The sequence below is a fragment of the Triturus cristatus genome, chromosome 7 (assembly GCF_964204655.1).
Source record: "Triturus cristatus chromosome 7, aTriCri1.1, whole genome shotgun sequence".
Taxonomy (NCBI): domain Eukaryota; kingdom Metazoa; phylum Chordata; class Amphibia; order Caudata; family Salamandridae; genus Triturus; species Triturus cristatus.
In genome coordinates, this window is record NC_140590.1 from 194,682,717 (window position 1) to 194,699,945 (window position 17,229).

Genomic DNA, 17,229 nt, shown 5'->3' on the forward strand with positions numbered 1-17,229 from the left:
AAAACTCCCGTTCCTTTAATATTTATTGAGTTTAATTTTTTAATAGATATTTAACACAGTCTTTGAATTATTTTTCTAGCGAGCCCCTAGTCTGAGATAGCAGAATTAATGTCCAGTGTTTCTCTAATGACCAACCAGCGTTTTTAAGGTGTAAATAGCATTTGGGGACCAGTCACTGTAAGGACATGTTAATTTTAAATGTCTACATGTCAAACCTTTCAATTCCATGCACCCTACATTTGTGCTACAATGCCTACTTATGGGTGAATTTCATATATCTAAAAGAGAGGTTTTCGCCCCTCAAAAGGGGTCATTTTTAATGGGTTTGCAGTTTTAAACTTGCAGCAGACAGGCTTCTATGGTAGGACTTGAGTCATGTTTGTGCTGTTACTCAAGTGAATGGGTGGCACATTAGTCACATTAGTCAATAGGTGATATTTTTAAATGTCCATGTCATGGGTGTACTTTAGGCACTATACATCCTGGTCTTATAGGAAAGTTAAATATGCCAGTTATGGCTTTAGGCAATTTTGACCTGTTTTAGTGGTCCGAGCACATGCATTGAGGCAGATAAATATAAATAAAATAGCAGATGCATCAGTTCACAAAAATGGGAGTGGCCAGTGAAGAAGGGCATTTTCTCACACTAACCACGAGACTTATGATGTATGCATCCTTGAAAGTGTTCTTGCTTATCATGAGACATAACGTGTGCATAGGATGTTTCTGCTTAAATAATCTTTGGCAGTGCTGCTATTGGCATAGGCACATCACGCTATATTTACTATGACAATGCCTTAGAAACATCATTGGCTATATAACCTTGACACTCCTCCTAGCAGCAACAGGTTTCAGGCAGTAGTACTTCTCAGAGCGAAACAGTGGAGGTGAGTTGTATCCACCAATCTATGCTTTTTTATAAGTTTAACTGCTTAGCAGAGTAGCTTCACTGTCTTCAATTCAATGGTTTATTCAGTTTTGAACAACTGTTTTTTAACTTTATGAACTAATGTCAATCAGGACAGCAAAATATATAATCGCATATATTTAAACAGATAATTTATAAACAGAGCATGTGATTGCTCTCAGCACTTGCTGTGAACCGTGATACTTCTGCCTCTGTGTCCGTGTGTAATAGTCTAACGGGTGGTAATTTGCATTGTGTGCTTTCAGAGGAATCTGTATATTTCTCTTATCCTTAGCAGTCCATGTTGACACAGTATTTTCTATTGCTGGAAACCAAACATCCCAATTTGTTCTTGCTTTTTAAAAATAAAAATCTTAAGAGATCTCTCATTTATTAAATATTACAACTATCAATTAATGGCAAACACAGGGGCATATTATCAAGACAGGCATTAACATTATCGCCACATTAGCGGCAGAAAACTACCGCTAAAACGGCGATAATGGGCTTGATAATATGCTCTATGGAATTCCAATTGAAGCTCAGGTTAGATGTCCTTCACATCTAACATCAGCTTCAATTGGAATTCCATAGAGCATATTATCAGTTTTCTGCCGCTAAAGCGGCGATAATATTATCGCCTGTCTTGATAATATGCCCCACAGTCCGCAAGGCAAAGCTGATGCATCATTCACAGTGAAACCAGGAAACGTTTCACCGCGCCATATTACAGGACTTGAGTCGTGAAAACAATACGAGGTGACACTTAACTACTGGGGCAATGGGAGTGTGGAAAGGATGACAATAGCAGGTCCTTGAGAAAGTCTCATCTGGACATTGCATTGTGCATACATTAATAGACCATCAAACAGGTCAAACAGCCTAAAACAAAATAAACCTTTAACACCTCACAAATTCAGAATCAGACACACGCCATGTCTAACAAATACTTCAATCTAAGGATTAAAGGCTGCAGCATCTGCCCTGGGAGATAAATGGAACGTTTTGAAACCAGACTATGGGGCATATTATCAAGCCAGGCGATAAAATTATCGCCGCTTTAGCAGCAGAAAACTGCCGCTAAAAAGGCGATAATGGGCTTGATAATATGCTCTATGGAATTCCAATTGAAGGCCATGTTAGATGTGAAGGACATCTAACCTGAGTTTCAATTGGAATATGATATCTCAAATTATATCACTCACAACATCATACAGAAAATCGCTCACACACCCACTTATACCATCATACAACTTCTCATGGCTCCACTCACACACCCACAAAGCCAACATACTCATTCACACACTAATTAAAGGAGTCACACAACTACTCACTCATCTATAGAGCTCCTCTCACAACCACTCACTCATTGGTACAGCCACTCACATAACCATTTACTCATCCATACATCTATTGATGTAATCAGTCACTCACATACCCACACACTCACCCATATTGCCCGGAGCACAACCACTCACCCACCCACACAAACACTCCCCCACTCACTCACATACGCATACAATCACTAACATAACAACTTACACAACCATACAAGAACTCTTACAAATGCCTACTCACCTGTAAAGCTATTCACATGGACACCACTTATTCTTTAATAATCACTCACACACTAACTCACTTGACTAAACACCTGCTCAAACAGCCACTCACTCACCCATACAGCCACTTACATACACAGTCACCCACTCATATAGCCATTCAGACACCCACTCACTCACCCTTACAGTCACTAAAAACCCAGTTATCCACCCATAGAACCACTCACAAGGCTACTCACTCACCCATACAGCTACTGACGCATCCCCTACTCACCAATGTAGTCACTCACAAAGCATCTCACACACCCACACATCTACTCACACACCCACTTATACACCCATATAGTGACTCATACACCAATACAAATAAGGATACATACGGGCACACACCCACTCACATAATGTATGTGAGAAGTAGTATCACTTAGTAGTAGTGCATCTAGTATACTAATTTAAATTTTGTAGTAAATTAGTATATATGTTTAACACACATAAATTCTTAAAAACACATACACTCACTAGATGATGTCATCAGTGATGTCATCTGTGATGTTGGTTGAAATGTCATTAGTGGTATCATCAGTGATGTCATGAACGTTTCTGAGAGTTAACAATACATACCAAGATACTGCATAAGATAAAGTACTATACTTTTTGTTCTTCTGAGTGATACTGTTTATAATATATGTCATCTGAAAGGCACTGTGACTGTCTGTTTCAGTGTGAATGTGGGTGTCAGAGTGGCTGTATGGGTGAGTGAGTAGATGTGTGAGTATCTGTACATGTGTGTCAGTCACTGTGTAAGAGGCTGTATGGGTGGGCGAGTGCTTGTGAGTGGCTGTACTAGTGATGGGGATGACTGTGTGAGTGGCTCTGTGGATAAACACGTATGTGTGTGAGTGGCTGTATAGGTGACTGAGTGACTGTGTGAAAGGCTCTATGGCTGAGTGACAGGGTATGTAAGTGGATGTATGGGTAAGCGTGTGGCTATTTGAAGGGTGTATAAGTATGTGACTAGGTGTGTGAGTGGCTGTTTTGTATAGTACGTATTTTTGTCAGGGGCTGTACAGATGAGTTAGTGAACTTGTGAACAAATGTTGGGACAACTCCTGGTGACAACCACGGACCACGCACGCAACCTGGGCTTCATCCTAGACTCCTCGCTCACAATGACCAAACAAGTCAACGCCGTCTCATCCCCATGCTTCAACACCCTTCGCATGCTCCGGAAGATCTTCCACTGAATCCGCACCGAAACCAGAAAAACAGTCACCCAGGCCCTCGTCACCAGCCGACTGGACTCCGGGAATGCCCTCTATGCTGGAACAACCGCCAAACTCCAGAACCGTCTCCAGCGCATAAAAAACACCTCCGCACGACTCATCCTCAACATTCTCCGCCGCAACCACATCTCTACACACCTGAGAAACCTCCTCTGGCTCCCCGTCAGCAAAAGGATCACGTTCAGACTGCTCACGCACGCACACAAAGCACTCCACAACATGGGCCCTGAATACCTCAACAACGGACTCACGTTCTACACCCCCACCCGCCAGCTACGGTCCACCAACCTCGCCCTCGCCATCGTCCCACGGATCCACTGAGCCACCACAGGAGGAAGATCCTTCTCCTACCTCGCAGCAAAGACCTGGAACTCCCTCCCCACTCACCTTCCACTGACCCAGGACCACCACAGCTTCAGGAAGCACCTCAAGACCTGGCTCTTCCAGCAGTAGCAGCACCCCTTCCCCTAGCGCCTTGAGACTCTCACGGGTGAGTAGCGTGCGCTATAAATTCCATGATTGATTGATTGATTGATTGATGTATTGTGTGAATGGATATGTAAGGAAAGTGGCTGTATCTGTGAGTGAGCAGTTATATGGGTAGCTGTGTGGGTATATGAATGGGTATGTGAGTGGTTGTATGGGTATATGAGTGAGTATGTGAGTGGCTATAAATGTCTGAAAGTGGGTGTGTGAGTAGTTTTGTGGGTCTGTGAGTAGCTGTATGGGTCTGTGAGTGGTTGTGTGAGTGACTGTGTGGGTGACGTTGTGGCTATGTAAGTGGCTAGATGAGTGAGTGAACTTGTGTGTCAGTAGTTGTAAGGGTCTGTGAATGGATATGTGAATGGGTATGTGGGTATGTGAGTAGGTATATGAGAGGTTCTATGTGGGTACGTGTGGGTTCTGCAGACGATGTTATTGGAAATGTCATTTGGGATGTCATAAGTGATGTCATTGAACATGCCTTGAGTGACGTAATATGTGAGGTCATAAGCAGTGCATTGTGAGGGTGTAAGTTATAGTTAGCCTAGGTAAGTATAACTGGTGAATTTATATATATATATATGTCACAGCCGGTTCACTTCTCCCGGGTTCCCAGGCGCTCTGGGAGGTGCGTTACCAGTGCGGTTGAACCAAACCGCAATTCAAAAAAATCAAAACCTCAGAGGAAGTAATTGGTCGCACTCCAGCAGTCTTCTTTTCAAAAAGTCTTGATTTATTCTTAAATCTTTTTCATTTTTCAGCCACAAAAAAACACAGATAAACCCACACGTTTCGGTATATACATATACCTTCATCACGGTTGGTTTGTCACATGATAAATCACATTTTTAAAAGAAACCCTTTACAGGAAAAGCTGTGACATAATTTCCTGCTTTCTACCAGAATTTACCCAATGCTTCTTGTGAGCTGTAGTCCTGTTTTTTTGACAGTTAGTATATCTACATTTTTGTTTACAGCTAATGCATTCAGTAATATATATTATGTTCATTATCATTCCTAAACTATGCTTAGTTGTATATTTAACAACAAACTGTGTGTGTGCTGACATTTATTTTTCATGTTACCCTGTCCCGCTCTATTTCATGTACCCCTGGTACTTTAAGAGCAGTGGCTGCCAAGAGAATCATATGTGTTTTTTAATAGGTGTAGGTTATTTTGTCATTTTTCAAAAGCCCTCCAGTGGGCATTTGTGGAAAGATCGCACTGCCTGTGCTTTCGTACTCTCCTGCGCTTTACTCACTGTCTACCCTCCGGTGGGTGATCCCCAAATTTGGCGTGCTATAACTTGGACTTTGTGTACAAATAATTAAAAGCATAGTTAATAGAAAACATCTTTCCTGATTGCATTACTTTAGGGTAGCAGACAGTTTTTACAGGTGTATGTAAAGTTCCTCTGACTGGTTCAAACCAAAAGGTGTCATGGTGCTGAAATGTAAGATATGCCGAGACTCCTTTTGTCACAAAGTCTTCTCCCTGTTGCCTCCTCGTTCATTGGCCAGTACGGTCTCAATTCCATAAAACTTCAAAGCTTTTCAATTTGCATTATGGTATGTCTCCATGTTTTTTGCCACAGCGTTGTTCCTGTCTTTGTTTTTCGTGGCACGTACGTGTTCCAGTATGCGTTTTTTTAAGTCACAGATGGTACTGCCTATGTACCTAAGCATACAGGGGCACTCAATTACGTATGCCGTATATTGGCTTTTTCATGTTAACAGGTCTCTGATTTGCCAGATTTTATTGTTTGCTATTGTGACTTCTGTTACTGGTTTCGCAATTTCACATACTTTACAATTGTGGCATTTAATAAAACCCTTTGTGTTGAGCCATGTTTCCTTTTGTTTTTTCGCTTTAAAATGGCTGTGCACTAGCAGGTCTTTCAAGTTCCTGGCTCTCCGGTATGTTATTATCAGATGGGGACCCATTTTTTTGCTGATAGTTCCATCCATACGGAGGATTTTCCAATTATTTTTTATTATTTCGGCTATTTGTTTGGACTCTTGACTGAAGTCCATAATGAGTCTTATGGGTTCCCCGTTAGTTGGTTCATCAACATTTCTTAGTGCCAGGCATTCTTCTCTTGTTTTTTCATTTGCTCTATTCCAACATTTATTTATGATGTTTTTGCTGTATTTTCCATCCTTGAATCTTTTTATTGTTCTTGCACTGTGCTTTTTCCATTCCTCCTCCTCACTGCAGATTCGCCGCAGGCGGAGGAACTCCCCGTATGGTATACTGGAGATAAGGGATGGCTGGTGAAAACTTGTTGCCTCCAAAGTCGCATTAGTTGCCGTACTTTTTCGATGTAATGTAGTTTCCAAGCAGTTGTTTTTTACATAAATTTCTGTGTCCAGGAAAACTACTCTTTCATTACTTGATTCATACGTGAATTTTAGATTGGGTATGCTCGTGTTCAAAATTTCATAATATTCCTGGAAATCTGCCTCATTTCCATTCCAAATGATGAACAAATCATCTATGAATCGTGTCCAGCTAACTAGCCGTTTAGTATGCTTTTCATGCTTGATGTTCTATGCTATCTCTTTCTCCCACCACCCCATTACCAAACAAGCGTAACTGGGGCTGAAGGAAAATCCCATAGCTGCTCCGTTTTGTTGACAATATAGCTCATCCCCAAATAAAAAGACATTGTTGGTTAAGCACAGATTAATCATGATCAATGAAATTAGCCATTGTTTCCAGAAGGGAGCCTTTTGCTGACAAAATTGGTCTCCCTGGTGGTTCTTTTTGATTTTTGTGGAGCTTTGGGAGGAAATACATTGTTGCTGAAATTGGAAAGTCCACTGATAAGTATTTGCTTTCATCTTCATCAATTAAACTGTTTGATACCCATATCTTGAGTTTTTTGTCGATTTTTTGTTTAATTGATGTTGTGGGATTCGTTTGTAATTTTTCATAATAGTTACTTGACGGTGTGCTTCCGTGGTGTATAGAGTTCGATCCCTTAACACCACGTTTCCCCTTTGTCTGCCATTTTGATTTCAAATTCATAATCATTGGCCAATTTTTCGAGGGCCTCTCTTTCCGTTTTGTTCAGATTGTCTTTATGTTTTGATTTTTTCATTTTGTAGAGATCATGTATAATAGCTTCCTGGAAAATGTCAATTTTATTTCCTGGCGCTATTTGTGGATAAAACTTGGATTTTGGTCTTTTTTCACTCAAACCAGCCCCTAATTGTGGGCATGCTGTCTTCAAGGAGATTTCTTCTCCTTCTTCTGCGTTTAGGTTGAGTAATGTCAAGAAATCCTTTGACTCCTTTGCCAGGAGTTTTGATGTTGGTTTCGGCAATGCTTTTTATTAGCTTAGGTCTATTTTGATTAGCAATGAAGAATTTTGCCAGTTTTATTTTCCGGATGGATAGATAAAGATCTATCCTTGTTTGCGCTAAGTCCATTTTTTGTATGGGGCAATAAATAATACCCCGTTTTAGTAGTGAGATTTCTGCGGAGGATAGTTCCTGTTGTGAGAGATTTACTACCTGAAGTTCATCCTTCATTGATCCTTCCTTTGTCTCATACTTCGGGTTTTCGTACCAATCCTTTCGGATGAAGTGCTTGCTTCTCCGTTCCCTTCGTTTTGACCGTCGCGTTTTCTTTGCTGCCACGGTTTCCCTCTCCCTCTTCCTCGAGGTTTCCTAAAAAGGGGATATGCGCCTTGTCCTGCAACAACGTCAGTGGCAACAGAATCAAATAGTGCAACGACAACCTCCTGGAGCCTGTGATGGCACTGGGGACTGCCAACCCCCAGGGCCAGCTCCTGCAGTGTCCCAGGGTGCCCAACCCCGGGACACTGCAGTTTTCTATGGCAGGGCAGGATCCTCGCGGCTCCCACCCTGTCATAGCAAACTGTGGTTATGATTTTGGAAGAGAGAGCAGGAAACCTGCTCTCTCTTCCAAAATTCAAACCTGATTGCTTTTCCACACGGGGAGCTGCATCTTAGCAGCTCCCTGCGTGGAAAAGCAATGCCGGCTCCTGCAGGACACGGGGAGCCAGCAGGACCGTGGGGGATTGGGGACACCCCACGGTCCCCAACGGATAGGGCCGGCCTCGGGGGATGGGGTCCCCGGGGCAAGAAGCGGCCCGGGAGGGGGGGTCATGCAGCCCCCCTCCCCCCTACAAACATAAAAAAATAGGCAGGCCGGCCCCGGTGGATGGGGTCCCAGGGGCCATAATTGGCCTGAGTAGGGGGGCCATGTGGCCCCCCTCTGAAAAAAGCAATGGCCAGGCCCCAGGGGATGGGGTCCCCGGGCCCAGAAGTGGCCTGGGAGGGGGGGCCGCAAAGAAGGGAAAAAAATATATAAATAAATAAAGGCCAGCCCTGGGGAATGGGGTCACTGGGCCAATAGAGGCCTCAGGAGGGGGGCCACACAGCCCCCCTCCATAATAAAAATATATATATTTGCCCATGCCCCAGGGGATGGGGTCCTCGGGGCAGGTATTGGCCACGGGAGGGGGGCCCACGTGGCCCCCTTCCCATTAATATATATATATATATTTTTTTTAATGGGGTCAGGCCCTGGGATATGGGGTCCCCAGGGCCCAAAAAAGTCAAAAGAAGGGGGACCACACAGCCCCCTTTACCCCCCCAAAAATTACCAAACACACGCGATCGTGCCAGAGGCCCCGCCCCCTCCCAGCAACACTCTGCAAACGTGCCCTGTGGTGTGTTTCAAGTTGTAGAGTGATGAAGGGACGGGGCCGGGCCTGAGGTGACATGTGTGCAAACACGACTTGTGTTGCATTTTAAGTTTGGGAATTAATTCCTCTTCAATCCTGAGGGTCCCTGGGGGCCAACAACCCCACCAGGTACCTCCAGGAAGAGCCACTGTGCTGCGTTGCAGAGAGGTTGGTCAGGCTCGCCCCTTTTTACACCTCTATGCAACGAAGCTCTGTGGCGGTACCTGGTTGGCTAGTTGGACCCCAGGGACCATCAGCATTCAAGGGGACTAAATCTCACAACTTAAAATGGCCACAGGGCGTGTTTTCACACATGTCACCTCAGGCCCTCCCCTCCCTTCACCACTGTGCAAAAGCGCTCCGTAGCAGTTTTAAGAGGTAGTTTTAATTCTCCTGCCCTATTATGTACTAGGGCCTTACAGAGGAGGTCATGCTAATCACAAGGGTACCCCAATGCATAGTGTTCCCAAGTGTATGTAGGTGTTTTCACTGTATTCTAAGTGCCTTTTAGCATAGCACTGGCTCTAGGCCTGGTTAGTCAGAGTCAGTTACCACCAGTACCCATCTGAAAAAGTTGTGGGCACAGGATGATTTTGCAACAAGGCCTCTTTCTGCTCCTCTGTTGGTTCTTTCTGCACATGTCCTGCTTCTTCCTGCACTTTTCTTCATCTTTGTGGACTTCTGTTGCTTCTTTCTGCATTTCTTTTGATTCTTTCTGTGCGTTTTTTCTTCTTTCTTCACATGTCCTACCTCTGTAGGCATAGTTAGAAATTAGAAGTTGAAAAACCTTTGAAATTCACTTTAAAAACCATAGGTTTCAGGTACATTATAGTTAGAAATTAGCATTTAAAAAACCTTTGAAATTCACTGAAAAAACCATAGGTTTCAGGCACGTTATAGTTAGAATTTAGCATTTAAAAAACCTTAGAAATTCACAGAAAAAACACAGGTTTTAGGGAAAGTTATAGTTAGTTGGACATTTCACTTGTATAAAACCATAGAAATTCCCCCGTTATAATTAGTTCAGCTAACTATAACTCGCGCCCCCGCAATACACTGCTGATGACGTCACATGTTACATCACTCATGACATGGTCAGTGATATCACTGATGACATCTCAAATGACATCACTCATGACATCATACATGTGATAATTTGATGCATCTTCTCACACCCTAATATAACCTTTGATACACCCACTCTAAATTACAGAATTCCATTCTCAAAACCATAGACACTCCAACAGCAATAACTACATACACACTCACTGATTCTTAGGTTTACACACACATCCACTCACTCACCCGTACAGTCACTGATACTTATGGTCACTCAGTACAGGACTATCATATGCACTCATACACCTATATAGACACTCACACACCACCACTCATCCATATAGGCACTCACACACCTAGTGAGTCATGCAAATAATTAATCACACTGCCATTTACTCACCTATACAGTTATACACACCCCAGCTCACTTACTCATACAAATACTAGCACATTCTTACGCTCTTATACAATCACTGATACAAGCACACACTCATCCATACAGCCACTCTCACAATCACACACTCTCACTTATAGCCATTTATGTACTCCAGCACACATATATACTGCTTTTCCCATATGTAGTTACTCACACATGTACCACTGAAATATACATTCACTCACTAACATACCCATACACACACTCACCCACCCATACAGTCTATCACAGATCCACTATTGAAACCATGCACCCAATGAATCACCCACTCACACATCTATGGACAGAGTCACACACACCCCACCCACACAAACACTCAGGCACACATACATAAACTCAGACAACCAATCAATAACCCATATAGACACTCATGTAGCTATTTGCAAACCCATGCAGCCGCTTACACACCAACAGAGAGACGGATGCAGTCACTAACCCATGCATTCAGTAAGATACGTTTAATCACTCACTTATAGAGTCAGTCACGCACCTACTAATTCAGACAATTATACTCCCACTAATTCTTCAATAAGCCTTTCCCTATATATATTAAACATATTTAAACTTTACTGAAACACACAGTCACTGGATGATGTCATCGGTGATGTCATCAGTGATGTCAGTGACCATGTCATGAATGATGTAATATGTGACGTCATCAGCAGTGCATTGCAGGGGCGCGGGTTATAGTTAACTGAACTAACTAGAACGGCCGAATTTCTCTGGTTTTGTACGAGTAAAATGTCCAACTAACTATAACATCCCTGATACCTGTGTTTTTTTCAGTGAATATATATATAAAATATAAAATATTCATATATATAAAATTCCGCGAACTGCGTAACGTGGGCGCACGGTGCACGAAGCGCACCACGCGACCACAGCGCGCGCACGGTGCGCGCACGGTGAAAAACCTTAAAAATAAATAAATACATAACTTAGCATTTAAAAAACCGTACAAATTTACTGAAAAAACCATAGGTTTCACACACATTATAGTTAGGAATTAGCATTTAAAAAACCTTGCAAATTCACTTTAAAAACCATAGGTTTCACACATGTTATAGTTAGCTGGACATTTCACTCGTGAAAAACCATTGAAATTCCTTCGTTATAGTTAGTGCAGACAACTATAACTCACGCGACCGCAATCCTCTGCTGATGACGTCAGATATTACATCACTGTATTTAGACACTTATTTACCCATGTCTTCTTCCATTAATTTTTAGCTATACATATATTACAAATATTTTTTTTTCAGAAAGACACATTTGTCATCAGTGACGTAATATCTGACGTCATCAGCAGAGGATTGCGGTCGCGTGAGTTATAGTTGCCTGCACTGTGAAAACATTTTGTTTGGCCATTCGCGAAAGCTCCGTGTAACTCCATGGGTGATCCACAGATTTAACATGACTGAAAACAAAATGATATATACATATATCGTAAACACATGCCAAAATATCAACCACATCCACTGTGCGGGTGCTCTACGGCTGGAATGGCTCCAACTTCCAGATTCACATTTTCTTCTCGCAAAAGCGAGACAAAAGTGGGTACTTTAGGTATCCAATTATCAATCAATTATCAATTCATTATTGCAGCACGTCCACTGAGGTGTTTCGGCTGATCCCAATCTTTCTCAAAGTGTAAAAGACCCACAAGCCAGGAAGAGTTTTTAACATCATCATCTTAGATATAAAGATCCTACTTTCAAAAGCACTTTTTCTCTCTCTTTTTTCATGGAAAAGAAGTTCATAAAATGTAAAATTCTAAACATCTTCTGATGTCTTTTTTTTCTCTTTTTTTATAATTCTTCTTTATAATTTGAAACTAACTTTATTTACAGTGGATGGTATTAAATTCGTAAGAGGATGAAGCTAATCAGTGTAGTATTGGGCCAGTGCACAAACCACATAATCGACAACGTTAATCATCAAAAAATTATTTTCCTCTTTTCCATATTTTATCTCCTGATGATTATACTCTCATTTATCGAATTCACATATCATCTACAAAGGATCCACGGTTTATATTCTACAAATACATCTCATTCTATATATTATGACCTTCAAAATATGTGCGATGACCCACAATCCACACTCTTACCATACTGAAGGATGGAGCAGTACTACACAGAATAAGTCTGCAGCTGAATGAGGCAGTTTTGAAAATGAAGTCAGTTTAAAATGATCCTATGAAGTCAAGTTTAACACATTAAATTTGACTGGATGGTGTAAGTAATGTACTGATTAAAAGTAAGTTGATGTGTGATTGGGTATGAGAAGTAAGTTTGAAATTCTATACACTCAACCACACCTGAAATTTGGACTTAATTGTTAGCATGCTGCTGTAGAGACAGCTGTGAGCTTGTGACCTGCTGCTGTCAGAGAATGTTACATTGTTGGTAACCATGGAAACAGAGCTACAGGAGTATGGGGGAGGTAACAAATAAGGCTACAACATCAATGCGAGAAGACATTGGTCGTGAAAGAAATAGAGAACAAAACATTGAGTCTAAATTTAGGGATTTGTAGGAAGTAGTGTGGAAGTCGAAGTGTTTAGGAATAGTTTTTAAAAAAGATTTCAGTTTGCCATGCGGTTCTGTGGATCCTCTGTGAGGTTACTCTGGGGCCATGCTGAGACTCTCAGATCCATTCATGGATCTGCGGATCTCACCCACAACTGCTACAGAATTGGGCTTTCTTTAGAGGAGTCAAACAAAGGGTTAAGATATATGACCATTCAAAAGAGCTGTATGATTAGTAAGAACATTAAATGAAATTAAAGCAGTGTTTCTATTTGTTTTCAGCTTCTCTAACCCTAAAAGCAAACCTGAATAGGGAGTCCTTAATGATTGCCTTGTATGAAAGTGGTCTATTATTCTTTTTCTTGGTTTGTGTCTGCTTTCTTGAGAAAAGTTTGAGAACCCAACACTGAGAAAACAAATACTCACCAACAATCACATTTAACAGGTATATGAATTTAGCTGTGCCATAAGAAAACAGTTGATAGAGAAGGACTGATTGTGAGAAAGGTAGATGAGCAGGATGTTTGAGCAAAGTAAAAGGAAATGTTGGAATTGAGTAAAAGATGAAAATGAAGTAAAGTGTATTTACAGTAAGCTATAGTTACTTTTCACACATAATAATATAGCTATACATACAGTAACAGAGCAAAGGGTATAAGGATGCATGCACTACATTCCCAGAAGGAAGCTGATGTGTGCAGTAAGTCACTCAGAGAGATAATTATGTATTCAGCTATATAACTAACTAAAAAGTACAATTTAAGCTGAGGAACCCAGAGAGAAATTAAAGTACATAGCAGGGTCTGTAGAGATTGTAAAAGGTATAGTGAAACAGTAATGTAGATAACTATCTATACTGTAACACACATGTAGACAGAGGTTCAAAGCAATAGGTCTGTAATACAGGTATGATATATAAATAAGTACTGAGAGACTGTAAGTAGACAATTTCTAGAAAGTAACCCAGGAAAAATTACACACAATGTCACAACCATATGAATAACCGTACAGATACTCTCAAATTCTCTGACATACCCATATGGATGCCCTTATATCCAAGTACAAACCCATATAGAGTCTCTCACACCAGTCCACATAATTATTCAGATCTCCTTTATTCCCATGCATACAATTATACAGACAGTGTGACACCCTCTCACATACCCATATAAAGACTCTCACATCCACTCAAATATGCATGTAGACACACTTATATCCATACACATACCTACAGACTCTTACAACCTCTCACATACTCATATATATACAGTCACAGCTTCTCACATACCCATACAGACACTGTTACACAGGCACCCTTACACCAATTGATATAAGTATATAGATACAGACACCCTTAAACCCATTCATATGGCTGGAGGCAGACCCTGAACTCCTTTCAGAAACTCATACAATCCTTTTTTATTCTGATTCAAATACTTATCGAGACAGTGTGACACCCTTTCACATACTCATACTTAGAGGCTTACACCCTCTCACATTTCTATAAAGACACTTTGATACCAATTTACATACTTATACTGTGACTCTGGCATCCTCTCATATACCCACAGAGAGATTCACACCCTCTTAGATACCCATACATAGACTATCACATACCCTCATAGCCATATAGAGTCATAACCATTCACATACTTGTACATAGACTCTTAAACACTCTCACATATTCATGTGGACATCATTATATAGATTCACATAACCAAACAAAACCTTTAACATCCTTTTACATACCCATTTATAGACTGTTAGACCCTGTTATATACCCATATTGGCATCAATATATTCATTCACATACCTATGCAGACACTTTGACACCCTCTCACATGTCCCTACATATACCCTTATACCCATTCACATACCCATACAGAGACTCCCACACCCTCTCACAAACCCATGTAGACACATTCATACCCATTCACATACCTATACCAACACTATCACACCCTATAATTTTCCCATGGAAATACTAACCTGGGCAGAGTCTGTGTAGCTGTGCTACGCGAGGCTACCCAAAGCAACAAAAAAACTCCACAATGCTGCACTGAGTTACGCAAGCATGTGGGGTTGCTTGTTCTGCATGCTCTCGTATTCTCACGCATACTCGCAAGATGTTTTTTTGGGGGAAAATATCGCGCAAACTTCACCACGCGGTCGTCAATGGGCGCGGCCTTCTTGTTTTCCTACTCTTTGCATGTTTCTGGGGCATGTTTCTTATCCTGCTCTAATCTTTTCAATCCTTTGTTTTTTACACTGTTTTCTGATCGTTTTTATTTATTATCTATCCCTCTCTCTCCTTAAGTGTATATTTTTCATTTTATTTCTACTTTTTACTGCGTTTTTTTGACATTTTCCTACTGTTTTACATTACTTGCTCTTTTACTCTCCTACTTCTCCTGGCTTGATTTTTTACTCCTACATTTTCTTTTCGGCCTTCCAGAACCATGGCTAAAGGTACCACTACCTCCTCCACTAGCAAAGGGACGGCGCCCGGAAGGGGTGCAACCCCGGGCCCTTTTTACCGAGGTGGAGGTGGCCGCCCCTTGTTTTTTTGTTCAGCGCCACCTCCCCTTGACCTTGGCAGCAGTGGGCAGGCCCGGCTCTGTTAACGCTTTCCAGGAGCAACACCGGCAGTGGGCTAGGGTGCGACGGGCAGTGTTTTGCTGCACTGAGGTCCGGAGCACCCATAACCAGCTGACCCACCGGTGGTCAGATATTGGACCGGGAGCAGAACCTGCTGGACCTGCTGGACCTGTTAGGTGTTGAGCTCGTGGGGCTTGGTGAGGAGCTAATTATAGAAATATTGGGGCATATGCATCAACCAAACTAATACCGATTCCTTAATAGCGAAAAATAAGGAATCGCCATTAAGGAATCGGTAATTGGCATGCATCAACAGATTCGGTGAAATTTAGCGATTCCTTAAAAATCGCTAAATTTACCGATTCCTTAATAGCGGGGCACGCAAACGGCCTCACTAGCAAATAGCGAGTTCAGTAATACCGATTTGGCTAATAGCGAGTTCGGTAATACCGAATTAGCTATTACCGAATCGGTAATAGCGAAATCGCAAATTGCCGCGTCGCTCCAGGAACAGGCTGATGACATCACCAACCAGGAAATACTGCTGCCCCACCCACATAGCCTCGACAGAGGAGCAGACAGGAGCTGGAAAGAAGGACAGGCTGTGCAGAGTGAGGCCACACAGATTCTGCCATTCACATCACACATCCATCATGTCGCAGGAAGTGCCATCCAGCGCAGAATCTGCACGCAAGCGCAAGAAGAAGTTTTCGGACAGGGAGCTGGAGTACCTCATCGAGGGAGTGTCCAGCAAACACGACCGCCTCTTTGGCAAGCTGTCCCTCAAGGTGCCTGAGACCGAGAAGCGGCGCATCTGGCAGCGCATCCGTGAGAGGGTCAATGCGGTTGGCGTCACTAGCCGCAGCATCGACGACCTTAAAAAACGGTGGTATGACCTGCGGAAGCGCGTAAAAGAGAGGATTGCTGAGAGGCTCCGGGAGGCAAGAAGGACTGGAGGCGGAACAACCACTGCACCATCCAACACAGCCCTGGAGGACCTTGTGGAAGGGACGATAGAGCGGGAAGCCGTCGTGGGGGTGATCCAGATGGACACGTCCGGCGCAGCCACAAGTGCCCAAGGTAAGATGCATGCCTGTGCCACACCCAGCATAGCGTAAATCCATACCCATGCCCCCAGCCCAATCTCACTGTGTCTGCAGCTCTGGCACAGACAGCTCCACACATGACACTACTGCATCTTGGGAGTTGTAGTCTAGTCAGCCCAGAGTGCAGGTACAGGCGTAAATCCTCTGAGCACACACCACATATTTTGTACATGGCTGTAGACTGTTCATTTGTTGGACCACAGAGGGACATCAATGGGTACAACACTATGTAGGTGTAATCATCCCACTAATCATGCACTATTTCACACACAGATGCATCACCTGGGGACTCTGACGACAGCGACCAGCTGATCATTTCTGAGACACCCGTGGAGTCAGACCAGGAGACTGCGCAGGATGCGCACGCACCGCCAACACCTGCCACCCCACCAGCACCACCTCCACCAGCGCCACAATCAACGGCACCAGCACCAGTGCCACAACCCAAGGCACCAGCACCTGCGCCACAAGCAACGGCACCAGCAAGACAGCCTGCAGCTAGTACAGCCACAATACCGCAGAGGCACAGGCACCAAGTTGCGCCCTTGCA

The 17,229-nt window shown here is 42.7% G+C and overlaps 1 protein-coding gene across 1 annotated transcript in view; it reads left to right on the plus strand.

Annotated features, from left to right (window-relative positions):
• Window positions 1-844: 844 nt before the first annotated feature.
• The window catches only part of LOC146809202 (venom serine protease inhibitor-like), a 60,118-nt gene continuing 43,733 nt past the window's right edge, over window positions 845-17,229 (plus strand). Inside the window, exon 1 of the mRNA XM_085616020.1 lies at window positions 845-887. The gene's annotated coding sequence lies outside the window, so the exon portion shown is untranslated. The remainder of the gene's footprint in view (window positions 888-17,229) is intronic.